The 23,251-nt window shown below is 40.9% G+C and overlaps 1 protein-coding gene across 1 annotated transcript in view; it reads right to left on the minus strand.

The window, feature by feature from the left end:
- Positions 1-23,251, minus strand: part of LOC117518389 (discs large homolog 1-like protein) — a 331,339-nt gene that overhangs the window by 210,226 nt on the left and 97,862 nt on the right. The gene's annotated exons all lie outside the window — the stretch shown is intronic.

The following is a 23,251-nucleotide window of genomic DNA, read 5'->3' on the forward strand; positions in this document are numbered from 1 at the left end:
TCAGGCAAAATGAGACCTAAGAGTGAAAGAGGACAGTGAGCAGGAGACAACCCTGCCGTAGGGAATAACTCTCTTTCTTTCTCTCTGCTCATCTCTCTCTATACATTCCTCCCAAACCTCTTATGCCTCTCTTTCATTATTCCCCCACGCTCAGACTTGTCTCCCTTCATCTTCATTAAATAAAGAAATAAATACCGTTTCAGGGTTTTTTTACTTTACTGGACAGAGCGGCGGTGAAACTAAAGAGAGGGAGGGACAGCAGGTCCTAAAAACCAGATCTGGATCTGACACTGCAGCTACATGCACTGCAAAACCATACGTGCACTTAGTCTGAAGGATCTGATCACCGCAGCCCAATTAAATTATTGTAATTCCCATATTTTATCGCGGTGGAAAAAAACACACATTTTTCTGTATTATCAACTCTTTAATTTGGAATTTCTGCACATTATTGGAGTGTAATTATTCTTTTGCATAAATTCGTTTATTATTGGAGTTTATGTAGTTCTTTGATTCCTGGAAAACCCTACATAAATAGAGATTATTATTATTATTATTATTATTATAACAATAATAATAATAATAATATCAAGCATGATTTTTTTTTTGGTATATATTCCCAACAGTGTATAAGCTGCAGGACCTCTCAAAGTAGTTAAAAAATATAAGTAAAATACTGTAAACTTAATAGAGGTGGCAATTAAATTTTTAGTGTGGAACTTAATATTTTCAAGTATGCTGTACTCATAATTTCCTGTAAACTAATTAAAAATATGACTGTGGTCCAAGCAACAACACACTGTTGACCACCGCCAACTTGTAATTTTATACAGTGTGGAACATTTGGGGATTCAGCATCTTTCTTAAGGCACTGATACAAACGTACACTCGCCGATTTAATATTCCAGGTTTTTAACTGGACCAACAATATACCACCTGAGGCATGGTACCCAATAACAGCACACATTCTTTACACAGATGCTTGCAATGTGCCATATTCTTTTTTTTTTTTTTTTTACTTTATTGTCATTTCAAAGACAATAACATTGTCCTGAGACTGGGCATCACATAAAAATAAATACAATTAAAAATCAAAAACAAAGGTGTAGGCTTATGCTCTATTTAAGAAAGTCAATAATCGGCCCTCATCTTCTATTGAAGACCGGAGCCTTTAAATGAAGTTGAGCTGTCAACCGCTCCATCATATACATATGTTTGATTTTTTGAGTCCATTGTTCAACTGTGGGAGATTCCGGTTTCAACCAATAAATTGTGATAATTTTTCTTGCAGTCATCAAAAAAAGGTGAAGCAGAAATTTTTGATCCTGAGATAAGTTGTCTGGAAAAACATCCAATAAGAAAATACAACCCCTGGCAAAACTTATGGAATCACCAGCCTCAGAGGATGTTCATTCAGTTGTTTAATTTTGTAGAAAAAAAGCAGATCACAGACATGACACAAAACTAAAGTCATTTCAAATGGCAACTTTCTGGCTTTAAGAAACACTATAAGAAATCAAGAAAAAAAGAGTGTGGCAGTCAGTAACGGTTACTTTTTTAGACCAAGCAGAGGAAAAAAATATGGAATCACTCAATTCTGAGGAATAAATTATGGAATCACCCTGTAAATTGTCATCCCCAAAACTAACACCTGCATCAAATCACATCTGCTCGTAAGTCTGCATCTAAAAAGGAGTGATCACACCTTGGAGAGCTGTTGCACCAAGTGGACTGACATGAATCATGGTTCCAACACGAGAGATGTCAATTGAAACAAAGGAGAGGATTATCAAACTCTTAAAAGAGGGTAAATCATCACGCAATGTTGCAAAAGATGTTGGTTGTTCACAGTCAGCTGTGTCTAAACTCTGGACCAAATACAAACAACATGGGAAGGTTGTTAAAGGCAAACATACTGGTAGACCAAGGAAGACATCAAAGCGTCAAGACAGAAAACTTAAAGCAATATGTCTCAAAAATCGAAAAATGCACAACAAAACAAATGAGGAACGAATGGGAGGAAACTGGAGTCAACGTCTGTCACCGAACTGTAAGAAACCTCCTAAAGGAAATGGGATTTACATACAGAAAAGCTAAACGAAAGCCATCATTAACACCTAAACAGAAAAAAACAAGGTTACAATGGGCTAAGGAAAAGCAATCGTGGACTGTGGATGACTGAATGAAAGTCATATTCAGTGATGAATCTCGAATCTGCATTGGGCAAGGTGATGATGCTGGAACTTTTGTTTGGTGCCGTTCCAATGAGATTTATAAAGATGACTGCCTGAAGAGAACATGTAAATTTCCACAGTCATTGATGATATGGGGCTGCATGTCAGGTAAAGGCACTGGGGAGATGGCTGTCATTACATCATCAATAAGTGCACAAGTTTATGTTGATATTTTGGACAATTGAAAGGATGTTTGGGGATGATGAAATCATTTTTCAAGATGATAATGCATCTTGCCATAGAGCAAAAACTGTGAAAACATTCCTTGCAAAAAGACACATAGGGTCAATATCAATGAGCAGATGTGATTTGATGCAGGTGTTAGTTTTGGGGATGAAAATTTACAGGGTGATTCCATAATTTTTTCCTCAGAATTGAGTGATTCCATATTTTTTTCCTCTGCTTGGTCTAAAAAAGTAACCGTTACTGACTGCCACAATCTTTTTTTCTTGATTTCTTATAGTGTTTCTTAAAGCCAGAAAGTTGCCATTTTCCTTACAGTTACAGTTTTCCTAGAATCCTCTGTCCTGCTGTGATGTCACGGCACAGCTGTCTTTATTAAAATAAAATCTCTATGAAATCTGAGCAGCAAAAACAATGTGGGCCCACTTTTAACATGATTCTGCGGGAGGGAAACTACTTGATTCATTCATGATTCTTGCTGTAGCATAGAGACTGACGTGCTTCTTGTTGAGGTCAAAAGCTGCTGTTTAGTTCACACAGGCGTCTTTTGTAGGTTTAGACATCAATGATGCTACATGTTTGTTAACTAACTCGACATAATTACTAATTGTGTTAGAGCTGCAGCTATTGATTATTTTAGTAATCAAGTATTCTATCGATTATTCTGGTTATTGGATAAAAAGTACTTTTGCATTTTTAAACAACATCAACAGTCAGGGCTCTTCCTAAGCAATGGCCAATGTCACTGTGCCATTACACAGACTGTCAAATTTAGTGTATCCCTTTCTGTTTTCTTGGGTAATTATTTATTTTTTTACATCTTTACAAGTTGGGGATCTTTCCCGGTGTCAGCAGCACAGCCAAAGTTGGGCCAAAGTCCTGACATTTTGCTGAGATGGCGATGGGATGTGGCTTTCTGTCATTCCCCACGTAGAGCGGAGAGTAGCCAGACGACGAAACTGTTTTTTTTTTTAAAAAACAGAAACAGACTGCTTCACTTTAAATGCACAGTAAGCTGTTTAAGATGATCAGTGTGGACAGTTTTTCTCCTAAAAGGCATTATTTTACTCTGTGTGTCGTATTGGAAAGATCTAGCTTTTGTACTAAATTGATTAGCGCTTACATGGTTTAAGTGCATGCTCTAGTCTTTTTCTGTTTTTTTTTCTGGGGACATTACAGTGCCACACACAGGCCTGGCATATGTACTACAACATTAAACAAAACTTCGAGGCACAGAATTTGCATCGAACATTTTTTGTAATCGAATTATTTGAGTTACTCGACTAATTGTTTCAGCCCTAAATTGTGTGCTTCCCAATTTGAGTTAATAAAGACTATGTGTGGATGAGGTTGCATCATGTGACAGCAGCAATGCTTTCTAATTGTAGTTTCCCTGTTCCACCACTAGACAATGTACATATACATTTACACACATCTGAAGTAAAAGTACAAGTTGCGAAATTCTATACATTTTTGTGGAAATGTTTATGTGAACGGTTGAGAAATGGAGCCAGATTGGTGACCTCTACTTTTGTCTGTCTGCTATAGATTGTCGCGGGTTTTAAAATAAAAACAGAGACAGAAGAAACTGCATTTAATATGTGAACAATGGTGGCTCAGGTGCCAGAATGGGTTGTTCACAATGCAGAAGGTCAATGGATCAATCTCTCAAACCTTGTTCTCATTTTATGGATATGCATGCCAGAAAATCACGGCCTATAACCGTCACAAACTGGCACGTAAAAATCACTGTGATCTAGAATGTGGTTTGATGACGTAATCCACTGGACTTGTGCGATGTCCGAAGCGTGCAAAAACTGTGGCACGCCCACAGAATAATTTTAGCACAACACTGGTGCTCCTAGAAAACATCTGTTGATGTCAAGGCATGTATGACAACTCCACGGGCTTCACAGAAATGCAACGGATTAGCGAAATATATGAACGTTTCAATGTCAACGTCAATGGAAGAAAAGAAGTTTGAATTTTTAAAAATCCTTCATGGTTAAAACAGGATGACAACTTAATGACGGAATATCCTGGTTCATGATGGACACCCTCAGAGATGCCCTAAGGTTTGTTGTTTTATTTTTTGTTTGTTTGTTTAGGTATGAACAAAAACTGAACAAAAATTGTAAAATGTTTCACATTATTAGGACGGGATTCTGCACATTTAAGATAATTTAACACTAAGTGATCAAGTTTATTTTACTTAAAACAAGGTTTAATGATTGAATCATTTGAGTGAGGTAGTTGATTTCCTCATTGTTTGAGCAGAAGTAACATTTATGGTTTTACAACGTTTTACAATGCAGCAGTTTAACAGTGCAGTGATTTTACAGTAAAATACACAATGATCTTACAATGCAATAAAGTAATTTTATAGTGTAGCACACAATGGTTTTACAATGCAGTGTGCAGCAGTTTTACAGTGCAGTGATTTTACAGTGCAATGCACAATGGTCTTACAATGCAGTGTGCAGTAATTTTACAGTGTAGTGTGCAATGGTTTTTTTACACAGTGTGCAGTAGTTTTACAGTGCACAATGGTTTTACAATGTAGTGTGCAGCAATTTTACAGTGCAGTGATTTTTACAGTACGATGCACAATGGTCTTAAAATGCAGTGTGCAGTAATTTTACAGTGTAGTGTGCAATGGTTTTTCAACACAGTGTACAGTGGTTTTACAGAGCAGTGTGCAGTAGTTTTACAGTGCAGTGCACAATGGTTTTACAGTGTGGTGCCCAATGGTTTTACAGTGCAGTACAGCAGTTTTACAGCACAGTGTGCAGTAGTTTTACAGTCCAGTGCACAATGGTTTTAGAGGGCAGTGTGCACTAGTTTTGCAGTGCAATGCACAATGGTCTTACAATGCAATGTGCAGTAATTTTACAGCGTAGCATGCAATGGTTTTTTTTAACAGTGTGCAGTAGTTTTACAGTGCAGTGCACAATGGTTTTACAACGCAGTGTGCAGCAATTTTACAGTGCAGTGATTTTTACAGTACGATGCACAATGGTCTTAAAATGCAGTGTGCAGTAATTTTACAGTGTAGTGTGCAATGTTTTTTCAACACAGTGTACAGTGGTTTTACAGAGCAGTGTGCAGTAGTTTTACAGTGCAGTGCACAATGGTTTTACAGTGTGGTGCCCAATGGTTTTACAGTGCAGTACAGCAGTTTTACAGCACAGTGTGCAGTAGTTTTACAGTCCAGTGCACAATGGTTTTAGAGGGCAGTGTGCACTAGTTTTTCAGTGCAATGCACAATGGTCTTACAATGCAATGTGCAGTAATTTTACAGCATAGCGTGCAATGGTTTTTTTTAACACAGTGTGCAGTAGTTTTACAGTGCAGTGCACAATGGTTTTACAACGCAGTGTGCAGCAATTTTACAGTGCAGTGATTTTTACAGTACGATGCACAATGGTCTTAAAATGCAGTGTGCAGTAATTTTACAGTGTAGTGTGCAATGGTTTTTCAACACAGTGTACAGTGGTTTTACAGAGCAGTGTGTAGTAGTTTTACAGTGCAGTGCACAATGGTTTTACAGTGCAGTACAGCAGTTTTACAGCACAGTGTGCAGTAGTTTTACAGTGCAGTGCACAATGGTTTTAGAGCGCAGTGTGCACTAGTTTTTCAGTGGAATGCACAATGGTTTTACAGCGGAGTGTACAGCGGTTTTACAGTGCAGTAGTTTTACAGCAGTGTGCAGTAGTTTCACAGTGCAGTGTGCAGCAGTTTTGTAGCACAGTGTGCAGTAGTTTTACAGTGCAGTGTGCAATGGTTTTTACAGTGCAGTGTACAGTAGTTTTACAGTGCAGTGCACAATGGTTTTTACAGTGCAGTGTACAACAGTTTTACAGTGCCGTGTACAACAGTTTTACAGTGCATAGTAGTTTTACAGCACAGTGCATAGTAGTTTTACAGTGCAGTGTGCAGTAGTTGTGCAGCGCAGTGTGCAGTAGCTCGTCTTTACTCACTGCAGCATTCAGGAGGCACATGGATGATGCGATTCCAAGTGAAATCCTTTATCCCCTCCATCAATTTCCTCTATTAAACTCATACCAATCAGGCTGCAGCGAGACTGGCAAAAAGAAACCAGGCTGCCAGAGGAGGATTTAAAGGTTGGAAACAAATAACATGTAGGTTTTCTGATTGGATCAGTCCCTGGCCTTTTCAGCTAACACAGAGAGATATGCTTACAAAATGAACCATCAAAGAAGAGCTTAGCTAATTGAACTTCAGGTCTTACACTCACAGCCGGACTTACTCAAGACCACAGAGATATTGAACACACGGTGAAAGTGAGAATATTAACTCTGCAAAAGCCCATTAACAGGACTTGTGACACTCCTCTGTTACTGTTTATGCCATGGGTGGGCAATCATGTGCCACGAAGGGCCGAGACACTGCAGGTTTTCCTTACTACCAATCTCCTCAGCAGGTGATTTCATTAATGATCAAGTGTCTCAGCATTGACAATCAGGTGTTTATGTTCAAGGGAGAAGCTCATTAGCAATCCACCTGCTGAGGTGATTTATTGCAAGGAAAACCTGCAGTGTCTCGGCCCTCGCTACCCACCCCTGGTTTATGCCCTCGTCATACAGTATGTGTGACACTACAATGACCAAATGAATCAGTTTGAGGATGAAAAGATGCCATCAGCTCAAACAGAGATGGCATGGGGAGTTACTCAGGGCTGAGTTCTTGGGCTTCTCCTGTTCAACTTCAACATACACCTTCTGACACAATTTATCCAACAACAAAAAGTTTGTTGTCATGAGTACAGCACAATTAATTACACTGCTGTTGAAATATCGGCCGGTGATTATATAATCATTAAAGTGTGTGATTTAAATATATAAATCATGTTTTGTATTGCACTAAGTGTCGCTGTGGTCTGTGTGCACCATTCCCGCCCCCATCGGATGCTGTGGACTTTCTAAATGTTTGGTGAACAATTAGAAATCAGTGTGGCGTTTACTGAGTTTCAAACCTTGGTTTAAATACATGGAAGGGATTAAGAATCACACCTCTGCTGGGTTTTTTTCCATGTTTCCTCCACCCGTGAGTTAAACACATGTAGATTATATTTCCCCAAGATACAACTGTCTACAAAGTCATTTTCACATAGAGACATGAAGTTAGTTTTCATGGAAGTCTTATTGAAAAGGTGATTCTTTTGAGTCAACCACAGACTTTTGCACTGCAGCTCGTATTACCACCTGAAGGCCCGGTCCCACTGGGGAGAGGATTAATTGCGCATGAATTGAGTATACAAATGTTGGACGTTCGTTGTCGTCCGCAGCCAAAATTTTGTGCAGCTCAAAAATCCTGGCAACGGAAAAACATGCCTCTGCAGATAATTGCGGATGTATGCGGTTGTCGGCTGACTCATACAAGCATGTTTCACGGATCTTGCGGACGTTTAGCGAATATGAATATGAACCAATCTTGTAAAACTGCAACAACAACAACAACAAAAACTGACTCAGGAAGTTCTCCATCAAGGAGCAAATTTGAAAATGTAAACAGTCCCAATTAATCCCAATTATCTCCCTTTCATGTTTTCATGTACTTTATATTTAATGTGAAATATCTCCCAAAGTTCCACAGTTCTATGAGTGTTTTCACAGAAACTGTCCTGAAATAAACATTATTTTAGCCTGACACACCTTGTTTAGGAGCTCTGTAACATATGTCACAGAAATTCCACCAAAATGTACTTGTAGTGTTTTACTGCTCTACTTCAAAGGGTATATATGTAAAATATTGCATTATGTGGATGGAAGAGGCTTTGCAGAGGAAAGTGCAAGTTCTACAACTTTGGGCTGAGCTGCACATCACTAAGTAGCCGCGAATGCGAAATATAGACTTTCTGTTCCATACTTGTAATGTAATTAGTGCTTCCATTAGATATGTTACCTTTACAAATATTACATTTGTGTTCAGTGGCATCACATTTAATGATTTAGTATCATAATCACCTACATTTGCTTGCCAATGTGTTTTAGATGTGCAAATAGGCCATTTTTGGTGGGCATTTTGAAAAACTGCCACCATCTAAAATTTCATATCGCTAACAGCTTTTTTGAAGAAAAGGACTTATCAGGTGTATTTTAAGATGAGATAAGATCAACCATTTATCCCAAAGGAAATTATTTTGCCAGAATATAGAAACACTGAACAATTGGATACAGGCCAAAATATATTTCAAATAATCTTCTTTGTGATGAAACCTACAGACCTCTTTAATTATGTGGCACTTGTCCTCCTCTGAGACGCTTTTAAATACATTTATTACTGAGCAAGGCGTGACGTATAGACCACTCTCAGGTTGCAGGTCCTACATCCAAGATGTCAGTACATCATTCAAGATTCAACATTTAACTGAGTTATTTGACATCTGGTCAGAATAAAAAGGCTGGCATTGTGCACTCAAATTCATCAGACCAAACAGACCTGCTGATACTGCACATGAAAAATATTACTAAAAATTATACAGTGTATAATACAGTATCAAAGGATAAATATTTGTTTACAATGGAAGTCAGGTGACTGAGCAGGCTGAATGTTAAAAGAATGCTCTGTGGTTCCACCCTTGACTCGTCATGGTCTATCTGTCAACATGACTTTCAGCAATATACTGAATTCATAACAGCTCCTAGTTTGAAGCCCCTCAAGGGACGAACACTTCCCAATTTTATCTGAGCTTATTGAGTTGTGTGGTCGCCGAACAGAAGTGTTTGATGTTACAGATACCTTCTGCAGGAGAACAAATGTCCAAATCTTTAGGGTCATGATGCTTCGGGTCTAACTGTTTGGTTGTAAGATTTGGATACTGACCACTGACCTGAAGCGATGGCTGGGTGTCTTTGGTGTGAGGTTTTTTTGGAGCAGGTGCTCTCCAACCGTGCAGAGCACCTGTCCAGAAAGTTTTCCAGCTCAGCAAATCAAGAGCAGAGTTAATTAATCAGCTGGGGAGCATGGAAAATATGTACAGGTGCTCTCTAAGAGCAGAGTTGGAGACCACTGCTTTAGAAGATCCTTGGGAACCACTAGAATGACTTTGTGTTAAGGGAATGACTACTTAGGGAGACTAAGATCAGGAGTATCACTTGCATTGTGATTAAATGGACTGCATTTAGGGCCCTGTCCCACTGGCGTTTAGGAGGATTTGCACATGAAATGAGGAGACAAAAGCTGAGCGTCCGCAACAAAGGTGGGCGGAAATGACAAATGTCCCGGGGTGAATCAGTGAATACATGAGGAAGAAAAGCGGATATAACAGGGAACAGAAGCGAAGGCGACCACGGAGGCGCCCCCATGAGGGGCACAGCGGCCGTGATGCACTCGTTCCATCCGTGCCTACTCTGTCTGCATGCGCGACATACCATTTGCGACTGTGATGTGGCCGTGCTGGGCACGCGTCATATCTGTTTTGCACGCTGTCCCGGTCTGCCGCCAAGCCGCGCCAACCCGTCGGTTGCGGATATCAGCGGATGACAGGGGATATGCGGCGCGTTGGTTGTGTATGTCCTGCGTATGTTTTCAGTATGTGTTCAGGCAATGATGCGGCTCTCATCCGCAGCAGGATTTTTGAGCCGCTCAAAAATCCTGGCTGCGGACATGCGTGCCTCTGCAGATGATCACGGACGTGTTCGGATGGCGGCCGACTCATACAGGAATGTTACACGGTTATTGCGGTTGTTTGGCGGATGTGGGCCACTTTTGTGCACATTCCATCCGCAAATCCTCCTAAACGCCAGTGGGACAGGGCCCTTATATAGCGCTTTTCCATCTGCATGAGAGGCTCAAAGCACTTTACACATCAATGCCTCACATTCACCCCGATGTCAGGCTGCTGCCATGCAAGGCACCCACTACACATTGGGAGCAACAAGGGGATTAAGGACCTTCCCCAAGGGCCCTTAGTGATTTTCTGGTCAGGCTGGGATTTGAAATGAGGATCCTCTGGTCTCAAGCCCAATGCTTAACCACTAGACCATCACCTCCTCCAATGTTGTTACACATCGCGCAGCTGCTGTGAAAAAAATAAAAATAAAAATTACATGGCACCCACGGGAATCGAACCTATTTCCAAAAGCTCTGATTACCATTCAGAAACTTTACCACTGAGCTACAATCGCTGTCCTGTAAAAGCTGTGGAAACTGCCTTATATCAGGAAGGACATGGACGTATTTAAAAAAAATAAAAACACACACCATATAAACCACCACATTTTATTGAATCCCTCTTATCAAGCGGGCAATACAAATATGATCCATGGTCACAGACATACAGTCATGAAATGACATGAATGATGAAGCAGTTCGCTCTTCTCATGTCCACATCTACTGGTCCTGTGCATCCAGCCGGCCGTGCACACGTGTTCTGCCCAAAATGCGTGTCTTGTGGATGCCGCGCTGCAGGACAGACACTGCATCATGTGGAACAGAGCTCACGTGGGTGGTGTAACAGTCAGATTACCTGCTGTGTGTTATGATCTGACGGTCCCTTTCAACCTGGGGCCGCCTGCCCATGGGCTGCAGTGTGTGCGCGCTCGCTCGCTGCAGCCCATCGCCAAGTGATATATGTTTTTATTTATGTGATGACAGCAAGCAGACACATGCGCTTTACAGTGGGCAGTTGTTAGTCCATGTCTGTCCAAACACAGTAGTAGCGCTGTCCAGCTGCGATGTCCACATCAACAGATCTCCACAGCTGCTTCTGTCGGCAGACACGCCTCCTGTCAGCAAAGCCACAGTCGTGGGGCTCTTACAGAAATTTCACTACCAGCCAGACAATGATTGTCTGCTGACTGTTGTCGTGTTAATAGTGTGAATGGCCACACATTCTCTAAGTCCCACGTGAGCGGTGTTAGATGTTCATGTGTGTCACCTGGAATTTGGCCAACACCTGCCGTGAGAGGGATCGATGGGCTCGCACAGTGCACACTCTGTCATTCAGCCACTGGTGTGCGCAAATAGATGTAGCAGCAGGTGTATGAGGCAGCAGCGATTTTACATGTTTTGTACATGATTCCTGCTTCATGGGCACTTTATGCGCAAATCGACCAAATCTGTGCAGAGTTCTCCATAATTCTTACAGACTAAATTGTAAAACACACAATAACAATGTCAAGAACTGTCCAACAGCTTAGAAAAAAAAACAAAACAGACATGCACAGAAAACTCGACTGAAGTACTTGTCACAGCACAAATGTGACTTTTGACCTCCTGACTTTTTTTTTAATAACAGACTGCACTGTGTATATTTGTGTAATTAATCACACAACTCCTTCTGTTTCACATCAGTAAGTTAAGAGAGCAGTTTTAATTAAATTCCTTGTTTCCCAAGACAGAAATTCAGCCCAGATTTATTAAAACACTTTGAGTTTGGCTTTTCTTTCATCTTGTGTAGAGAAGAGCAGGAAGCTCAGTGGATAAGGACCTGGTTTTCCAATACATAGGCCTGAGTTTGAATCCCACTCAGTCCACCAAGCTGTAAACAGGTATCCACACTGACTGGGGAAGTAACCTGCATGGATTTAGCATCCACTGGAAAAAGGCCCCTCCACGCACACACACACACACACACACACACACACACACACACACACACACACACACACACACACACACACACACACACACACACACACACACACACACACACACACACACTCAAACTCATACCAGACTGGTGTGAACCAAACGCAGAGTTTGATTTCTTTACATCATTGCCAGTGGAACAGTCCTCAGCCACCAGTCCCAGACCCGCACTAACTCCAGCCTTCTGAAAGGACAGCCATGCCTGGCTAAAGGGGGCTCCTGACAGCTCCATAGCACATCACTCTCATCATTACCAACAACCAACCCCAGTCGCCCCGCCCCCCCCAGCCCACAACACACACACACTGTTGCAGTATCCTTCAGACAAATGTCTATAGTATGTATGTACGTCCATAGTGATAATGACAAAAATGGAACACCATGATACCGGGTAGGGTGAACTTTTATTCCACAGAAACATACTGAATAGGAACGTCCCAAGGGCGTCAAAATCCAACCCCTTGTCTGTGTCGTGAATCCTGGATAATGGATCAAGTAGGGGATTGGCTGTTGGGGTGAAAAACGATGGGGGGTTTGTGTGCCTCATAGCTACTATGGTACCCATGAAGGCTCAACAGGAACCCTGAGCACGAAATGGTTAACGGGGCTCTGGTGAAACAAGAAGTTCTCAACAGCGGATCAGGCAGAGGAGGTGATGGCTTGTAACCCAATGGCTGTGAAGGCGGATGAAGGCTGCAGCGGTTCCTCAGACCTCGATCATCAGGGATTTCCCAGCCATGGGACCAGGTTAAGGATCTGTTAAGGGCTGTGTCTTTGTTGGCATGTAATGTCATTCCCACGTTAAACAAACCAACACACAGGTGTCTCCAGAAGAGACCATCTTCCTTGCCACAGAGGGATTCTCACGATGAGTAATTCCCCAAAATGACTGCCAAATTCATTGGCCAAATTTTGTTTCAGGGCTTCCATCACTTGGTCAAATAAGCCAAACAAAAGTGCAAAAATGGCCACAGCCATTCCAAGTAAAAATAAAGAACCAAGTGGAAAATATGTGAAATTTTGCCCTATTATGAACTTTTTCGACTTGAAAAACAATTTGTACATGGATTACTGGCTTCTATTTCCCCGGTAAGTACATCAGTTTGGCCAAAAAAACAAACAAAAAAAAAACAGATACCTGGTAATATCTAGAAAACATTCTTCCCTGGATTCAGTATGAGTATTACATTAGGAGAGAGAGGATTGATGGGGGATCCCTTGAGGACACTTCAAACTGTGGCAGCCTCAGTGCAGATTATCTACTTATTGTGCTTTTACAATGTTTTTATGGATCTTGATCAACTCAACAATTAATGTTAACACGTAATCCCAAACTGAAGCCGAGAATCAGCGGCACCATGCAGACTCGACTCCGGAAGTGATCTTTCTGGACAGGGTTCAGGAGGGGTTTGTACTGGAGAGAGTACTGCTGTATAAAACAGAATGAGACAGCAAGGTCTGTGCACGGACACACACACACACACACACACACACACACACACACACACACACACACACACACACACACACACACACACACACACACACACACACACTCTCTCTCTCTCTCTCTCTCTCTCTCTCTCTCTCTCTCTCTCTCTCTCTCCTGCTTCCCCCCACTGCACATTTTAACCTCATTCAGAGCGGAATTGAGAGCAAACACGTGTCTGAGAAAACGAGCAAAGCTGAAGCCACATCGCAACCTTCAGCGCATTTTATTTCCGCTGCACCTCACGGTCCAAAAATATTATTCCGAGGTCACGTCCTAATTAATCACAAATGAATGAAAATGACATAGCTTTGAACCTGCCTGGCACTAAGACCCTGAAGAGGCCGTGGCTCACAATGTTGTCACAACACAGCTCTTCTGCCCGCCGCTCTTACATGCACGTGCACTTGAACACGCAGACCCGCACCAGGATGCTGAATCTGCTCCCTATCTTAGTCACGTTTCTTTGGATACGCAAAACTGGCTGACACACTAATACACAACAGCCACAGTGTGCACAAGTGTGTGTTTCTTTGCATGGGTGTGTACCCATGTTCAGCAGGCTAACTGCAGGCACCGTCCTGATTAAGAAAGCTTGGCATCTGCAAGTGCAGAACCACTGCAGACTGTACGCAAAAAAAAAAAAAAAGACTGAAAGAGCCAGTGTTTGTTGTCTCTCTTCTTTTGTGCATTAATTTGTCTCCTGTCGTGTCAATATAAACGCCAAATACAGGATTATGTCTGATTAAGTGTGTGTTTGTGTGCATGTCAGGGTAAGGCCAAGCGTTAGTCACGCGTGGCGGGATATGAAACAGCAGGGGATCCTGTGCCATAAGGGACGCCACACACGTGCCTTCGTCTCGCCATTCCCCACATCGCCCTCGCTCATGCCTTCACTGACGTGATGTTTGACAGTAATTATTGCGAACGAAAGAAGGAACATCAATTGACAGCTGAAGCTCAAAAATGTGACATTGACAAACAAGGGATGAGAACTGCAGAATGTCCCAGCAAGACTTTACAGGTTGAAATATATATATATATATATATATATATATATATATACACAGTGAGGAAAATTAGTATTTGAACACCCTGCGATTTTTCAAGTTCTCCAACTTATAAATCATGGAGGGGTCTGAAATTTTCATCTTAGGTGCATGTCCACTGTGAGAGACATAATCTAAAAAAAAAAAAAATCCGGAAATCACAATGTATGATTTTTTTAATAATTTATTTGCATCTTACTGCTACAAATAAGTATTTCAACACCTGCCAATCAGCAAAAATTCTGGCCCTCAAAGACCTGTTTGTCCGCCTCTAAAAAGTCCACCTCCAGTCCACTTATTATTTCAAATTAGAAGCACCTATTTGAGGTCGTTAGCTGCATAAAGACACCTGTCCACCCCACGCAATCAGTAAGACTCCAACTACTAACATGGCCAAGACCAAAGAGATGTCCAAAGACACCAGAGACAAAATTGTAGACCTCCACAAGACTGGAAAGGGCTTCTGGGCAATTGCCAAGCAGCTTGGTGTAAAAAGATCAACTGTTGGAGCAATTATTAGAAAATGGAAGAAGCTAAATATGACTGGGGCTCCATGCAAGATCCCACCTCGTGGCGTATCAATGATGCTAAGAAAGGTGAGGAATCAGCCCAGAACTGCACGGGAGGAGCTGGTCAATGACCTGGAGAGAGCTGGCACCACTGTTTCCAAGGTTACTGTGGGTAATACACGTCATGGGTTAAAATCATGCATGGCACGGACCATTTGGATGATCCAGAGGAGTCATGGGAGAAAGTTATGTGGTCAGATGAGGCCAAAATAGAACTTTTTGGTCTTAATTCCACTCACCGTGTTTGGAAGAAGAAGAATGCTGAGTACCATACCAAAAACACCGTCCCTACTGTGAAGCATGGGGGTGGAAGCATCATGCTTTGGGGGTGTTTTTCTGCACATGGGACAGGATGACTGCACTGTATTAAGGAGAGGATGACCGGGGTCATGTATTGTGAGATTTTGGGGAACAACCTCCTTCCCTCAGTTAGAGCATTGAAGATGGGTCATGGATGGGTGTTCCAACATGACAATGACCCGAAGCACACAGCCACGATAACCAAGGAGTGGCTCCGTAAGAAGCATATCAAGGTTCTGGAGTGGCCTAGCCAGTCTCCAGACCTAAACCCAATAGAAAATCTTTGGAGGGAGCTCAAACTCCGTGTTTCTCAGCGACAGCCCAGTAACCTGGCTGATCTCGAGAAGATCTGTGTAGAGGATTGGGCCAAAATCTCTGCTGCAGTGTGTGTAAACCTGGTGAAAAACTACAGGAAACGTTTGACCTCTGTAATTGCAAACAAAGTCTACTGTACCAAATATTAACATTGATTTTCACAGGTGTTGAAATACTTATTTGCAGCAGTAACATACAAATAAATTATTTAAAAAATGATACATTGTGATTTCCGGATTTTTTTTTAGATTATGTCTCTCACAGTGGACATGCACCTAAGATGAAAATTTCAGACCCCTCCATGATTTCTAAGTGGGAGAACTTGCAAAATCACAGGGTGTTCAAATACTTATTTTCCTCACTGTATATATATATATATATATATATATATATATATATACAGTGCGCACATGTAAACAATAAAAAAAAAAGAAACTCTGCTGCTTGCTGTGGGGCTGCAGCTCGCTCTTCCCCCCCAAAATCTGTAATAATTATGTTTAGAAACCAGTCACCATTTGTTTTATTATCCATCTGTGTAGTTAATAAATAAAAAAATCTTCACAGATGATTCACTCACGCGCGCACGTAAAAAAAAAAAGAAAAAGAGAGAAACGCCGCTACTCCTCCTGTGGGGCTGCTGCTCACTCCAAAAACTCTGTCATAATTGTGTTTAGAAACCAGTCACCATTTGTTTTATTATACATCTGTGTAGTTAATAAGTAGCTAAAATAATCTCCATGGACGATTCGCTCGCGCATGCACGTAAAATGAAGAGAGAAAGAAAATCCCCTCCCCCTGCTGTGGGGCTGCTGCTCGCTCCAAAAACTCTGTCATAATTGTGAAATAAAGGACAAAAGAGACATAAGTCCTGCTCACAGGCTGCTACCAGATACAGGACATGTTCACATCTTCAGTCAAACTCCAGACATCTCCACGTCACTACATATCCAGTCCCTGATTGGTCATCGCAGCGCGACAAGATGAAAAAGTTCAGATTTTTCAACTTGGGGAGGAGGGCAACGCGACGTGACGCAATATCGCGCCACAAACGCGCCAATCACTCAAAATCACTTCACTCGCGTCGCTTCATTTGCGTCCATCGCGTCGCGCTGCGTGACTTGGCGCCAAAATGCGTCATTCCATAGGGATTACATGGCAACCTGTCGCTGCTGTCGCTCACGTCGCGCCTGGTGTGAACACGGCATAAGGATAGCAAATACCATAATCCAAGATGGCCACCGTGCTGTTCCGGAATATCTTCTATGGCATAAAGACACAAAGGAAGTCTTGTTTTCTGTATTTTCTTACCCACTGAATCTATTCCAACAACAATTATATAGATCTTGTTAAAAGTTTTTTATTTATTTATTTATTTTTTAATTTGATCAAATAATGTGTGTGCAAAATTTGGTGTTTCGCCATAAAACACACCATTGTTTCACATATCTATCCCAGTACTTTTGGCACATTAAATAAAGTCCTTATGAATGTCTGAAAGATGTTTACATCATAAAATCTGAAATACAGGAGCATGTCAGCACAATTTGTCTACACTCTGTATTTGAAGTCAGGCTCCAAATAGTCACTGTTTTCGGAATAAGCATTCAAGTCTCTCATTCACACAGTAAGACATGAACACAGCAACCTCTGTGACAATATAAGTTCTTCCCAGGCATCTCTCAACCTCACAAACCAAAGATCCAGAGATATGATCATCACTGTTGAGATAAGTGGATGTCTTCACAAGTTCAACATTTTCATCATATACACTTCTGATGGTTGAATCCTGGATCTTAGTCTTGATCCAGGGCAATTGCAAACCCTGATATGTACAGGACTTCAGGTACTACAGGTCTTCAGCTGGTACAGAATGCTGCTGCCAGACATTTGACACAAAGCAGAAGGTTTGAACATATTACTCCCATTTTGGCATCTTTGCCCTGGCTTCCTGTCTCTGCGAGAGCAGATTTTAAGGTTTTGTTATTAACTTATGAAATTGTTCATGGACTGGCGCCTTCTTATTTGGCTGATTTGGTGAAACCCTACGTGCCAGCCCCGGTTTTGCGGTTGCAGGATGCGGGACTACTGTGTGTTCCCAGGGTGAAGAAGAGGTCAACGGGTCAAAGAGCGTTTTCTTATCGTGCACCTGCTCTGTGGAACAGTCTCCCTGCGACCGTGAGGCAGTCAGAGTCCGTGGACATATTTAAGTCAACACTTAAAATGTATTTTTATTCTCTTTCTTATGAATAGCTTTTATGTTTTATCTGTTTTATTCTTTCACTTCTGTTTTTTAATTATGTATTTGAATTTTTTTTCTCATTTATTTTAAATCTTATTTTGAATTATTCTGTGTGAGGCACCTTGAGGCAACTTTTGCTGTGATTTGGCGCTTTATAAGCTGATTAAATTATAAATTATTATAAAATTATAATTACTTCATAAAATGCCTTGCTCTATTCACTAAATGAAAAAGGTCAACTCAGTTTTCCTATAGATACCTCAACATAGAGGTTTTCTTTGATGAGATGAATGACTGCAGTCAGTAAATGCCCAGTCTTGAGCAGAAAAAGACTTTCTACAATGTGATAAAATGTCTGACCTTGTTAAAATGAATTTCATTTATCTTCTCAGGCAATTAGAACCGGACACGTTGCTGTCAAGGTTAAATGAATCTCGTGTACCTCCTTGTGGAGTCATGGCCCATATCAAGGACTGACGACTGGCACAAAGAACCAAACCAAACAGTCAGAAGCTCATGTTATCTTAGAACCCTGTGAAAAGGTTCTGTGCTGCCAAAAGTTCACCGGAACAGGACAAACATATTCTTGTATATCGTATGTTTGCCACATTTAATTCTGTCTGTCTGCTGGTCATTTTAATCAGACTTTACAAAGCACAGTCGTGTTTGTACCAGCACCATGAAGTTCCGACTGAGTGGTAATGCTAACATGGAGGATCTGTTTTCAGCAACGTGGTTGGTGGTGTGTATTTGTTTGCAGGATTGCTGAAAATGTTTACGGGCGGTCTCTTTGAAACGTGCCAGTACAGTCAAAGACATCACAGGAAGGTGCACAGCATCTATGTGAAAGGATTTAACATAGACAATCTTAATGAAAATAGGCACAATTTTATCCATGTATAATTTTGCACAACAGTATGTGTAGTCGTACTGACTGTTATGGTATAGACGTTATGGTTCTGTGCAGGCAGTCATACGGAGAACACATGAAGTAAAAATCTGTGAAAAGGAAAGTTCCTAAATGTTTGATTGGTAGTATTTTTTCTAGTGTCGGAGGTCCTGCGGCTTATACTCCACCGTGACTTATATACCGAGAAATCACACCTTTGCAAGTGGCGGTTCTACACTGAAATACTTCCCGGGCAAGACCCTCTCCAAGCCCCCCATTTGTTTTTGTTTTTCGCACAAACAGCCATTTGTTTATTTTATATATACGAGGGTAGGCTGAAACGTTCTAAGGCTCACTATAATGCAGTTAATGCATTACTCCTTCATGGGGAGCCTTAGAACTTTAGAACTTAGAACTACCCTCGTGTGTGTATATATATATATATATAAGTGCCCCTGAATTTGCAATTGAAACTGACATCATAAGACTGTAGGCTACAATATAACTCTTATACAAAATATCCATGAATTTCAGTTCTGAATAAACACGCCCTTACATGCTAAATGTCTGTCATTAGATGCTCTTTTATTCTCTTTCAGGGAGGAACACTTAGCTCTTTTATTAAGATGCATATTTGTGTCAACATTTAGCTTAATATTTAGCTTGATATTTGTGAATATTAGGCTAAATGTTTAAATATTTAGTATTAATTCATCTGCAATAATTTTAGGTTTGACAGAAATTTGATCATGTAGTATTTGCCTTTTTTCTCCAGAATTTTTTGGTCTTCATTTGTGGGTCAAAAGAAAAGCGAAACTGAAATGTTTCCATGCCAATGAAATCAAATGTGATTCTTTTTTTCCATCAAATAAGCCAGTTAATTATGAAGATAAGCCTCATTTTAAATTTTATTATTACTGTTATTATTATTTTATTTTGTCAATGTACATGCCAATAAAAAGAGTTTTCAGCTGCTGGAAAATTATTGTAAAAACTGGATAACACACACACGCTTGCAGGCACACAAAAAGGTCAGATTTAAGTCACTTCAGCTAGTAATGTGAACGGAGCTCCTGTCCGCGCCAGTGAGATTCCAAACCCGTTGTTCCACCCTGTCTGTCCACTTCCAAATGCCTTGTATTTCATAAAATAGCTGCCTGCATCGTTCCCTGGAGTTCTGGTTCTGCTCTGCTGCATCCTAATGGACTTCGCTCTGCTAGAGCGGAGACGCTGTGGAGGCGGAGCAGTGGGGAGCAGTGAGCACAATGCGTCGTACAGAGCCGTGGAGCAGAGCACACGGCCAAGGAAGAGCGCGTCTGTCCCCAGGTTACGCAGGAGACAAGTTCTGTTCTGTGCACGTCAGCACGCGGGGCGCCTGCATGCCTACAGGTGCAAGACGTCAATTTGCCAATTCCTCGCACAGTGATATGATAACTGCTTTGCGACACAGAATTATTATTTTTTTAAAGTACTGTGCGGTCCCTATATGTGTCATAAAAAATGCGACTCGCCCGTGCCAAAAAACCGCGTCTGCACCGTTGTCACTGACAAGAATTACAATAAGTCATTGTACAGGACTTTCACAGGGATTAAAGTGCTAAACAAATAAACTCTATTAATAAAAAGACAAATACCAGTAATAAAAAGAAAACTACAAAAAACAACAACAACAAAAAAAACCTAAAGAGCTGATAATACAGAAAAAAGGTGTGGTTTACACTTCAGTCCAGTGTGACTTAGATAACAAGAAATCACACCTTTGTTACTGGTAATGAGAATTATAATTATTATTTATATAGGACTTTCCCAGAAATCAAAGCACTAAACAAACTCTAATAATAATAATAATAATAATTATAAATGACAATAATAAAAAGAAAACAAAAAAAAAAAACATGTTAAAGCGCAGATAATACAGAAAAAAGGTGCGACTTATACTCCAGTGTGACTTATACTCCAGAAAATATGGTATAAATAATAATATATATGCACAAAATACTGAACTTGAACCGAACTGCAATGTCCAAACCATGGTATGAACCAACCGAGAGTTCTGCGTACTGTTCTTCCACGCCTAATATACATCACACCAATCTTTCAAAGAGCAATCCATTCATCCCACCCTGACCCGGATAAGCCTGCAGAAAGTGAATGAATGAATCCCGTCACCTTGACGAACATGAAATGTCGAGCAGCTCTGGACAGGGATCTGGAAGTTAGAATGAAAAATACATTTTGACCTGATTGATATTAATGTAAGTGCCGTACTGTGACTCGACTGAAAGGTCTGTTTTGAGAACATGAACATCTGCTTCACTTTTAAATGTTACAGACCAACAAAAAATAAATAAATAAATAAAAATAAAATAGACACACATCTCTCTCTCCCCCTCCCTTTCTGTCTCTCTCTTACTCTGTGTGTGGACTTCATGTCTCTGAGACAGAAGTGAAGTCCACACAGTTTACTGGGACATAACTGCTGAACAGCACAGCAACAACAACTATTATATAACAGCTGAGTGGATCCTTGTCATTTGATTGGTGTTTTGTATGCCACATGACATGGATTAATTCATCCCATTTGTGTTGCATTGCATTTAGAGTGCAGTTTCATTCCAGTTAGAGTTCAAATTTGGTTCCATACGTTTGGTACCATTGCACTCTGCGCACGTGGACGCACACACATGCACATGTCTGCACACACCACACGTGCTCGTGCACGCAGATGCATGCACACCTACACATGCACGTGCGTGCACACACACAAAACTAATCCACTGCGCTGTCTGGAGGCTGTTGGCAGGAATTTGGAATGAAAAGCTGGACTAATTTGTGATGTGATTTTTTTTTCACTGCACTGAGGATGTACGCAGTCTTTTTTGGTAGTACACGCGCGCACAAGCACTGACCCAGTTGCGTGTGTATGCACGCGCGAGGGGGACAACAACATAATGATTTGATTGAGCTAACTGACGCTGCTAATTCTTGTAACACACACACACACACACACACACACATACAAAACAAATCCACTCTGCTGTAAGCCATCTGGATGCATGAAGAGTTGTTCAGCTGAAAAGCTGATGTGATTTTTGGCTGGACTGAGGAACTACACAGTCTTTTTTTAATGTAAGTCTAAAGTCAGTGCACAGCATCAGTGGACTACACGCTACAATTTGGACATTAGCAGCAGTGGAACACCAAAATGTAAGTCTCTTTTCTGTTGTTTATAAATGAATAAAATATCAAATGACAAGGATGCATTTTAGCCGTTATATAAAAAAATAATAAATGTGTTTACATTCTTTTAATGGAACAAATATTTAATTTGGTGAAAGCTAGAACATACCATTGAACTCGGTAATTGAACTCATAAACATTAATTATTTGTCTACAAATCACTTGACCCAGATTTATTTATTATTGGATATTCAACTCCATAAGTATTTGGACAGTGTCACTTTTTGTAATTTTTCCTCTGTAAAGTTGAAATGAAATCAGGATGTGATTGTGGTGTAAACTTTCAGCTTTTGTTTAAGGACTTTATTAAAAAGATCACATTAACCATTTATGAATTCCAGACTTTTTTTTATACACAATCCCTGTAAGTCTTACATAAGTGCTGAGGCCCGGTGGTGCTTATCCCCAGATGCTGAACTGTGAAGTTGATGAGAGTCAACATTTATCAGGCAGAGCTTGTTGATTCTGATCCGCCAGTCCGACGGAGGTTACTTCCCAAGCCAATGCTAGTGCCCATTTACAGCTGGGTGGACCGTCATAATGCAGATAAATATCTTGCCAAGGACAAGGATTTGACAGCACAACTAGGAATTGAAACCAGGTGTACAGACTGGTATCCCAACTCTTCACCCCATTGGGCATATCCCACTGAACTATATGCTCAATGGGATGTGGTTTATCTATGTGTGTAAAAATGACTGCTATTCCTCAATGGTTAATTCAAAATTGAATTTCAGATAAAAGTCTACACTCCGGGCCCATCTTGACTGTTTCAACTTTATTGTGTCGGTTTACACAGGCAGCATTTCAAGAATTGCCACTGTCCAAATACTTTTTAACCTGCTTGTACATGAATTTCGTGACAAGCCATCTCAGTCTGATGTTCCTCTCAAACCAGGACATCCATCCATCCATCCATCCATCCATCCATGCATTTCCTGAACTGGCCTATTCCAGTTAAAGCTCACATGGTATCTCACAATGTTAAAGAAGTAGAAGCCAGAGAAGTCCACTTTAGAGCCTCAGGCTGGTTGGTGCCAGTGTTCATCCCGGAATTCTGCAGAATGATGCGGATGAGAGTCTACGACTCCCTTTGAATGGGGTGCTTGTCTGACGCAGGTTACTTCCC

This window comes from Thalassophryne amazonica, chromosome 10 (assembly GCF_902500255.1).
Source record: "Thalassophryne amazonica chromosome 10, fThaAma1.1, whole genome shotgun sequence".
Taxonomy (NCBI): Eukaryota; Metazoa; Chordata; class Actinopteri; order Batrachoidiformes; family Batrachoididae; genus Thalassophryne; species Thalassophryne amazonica.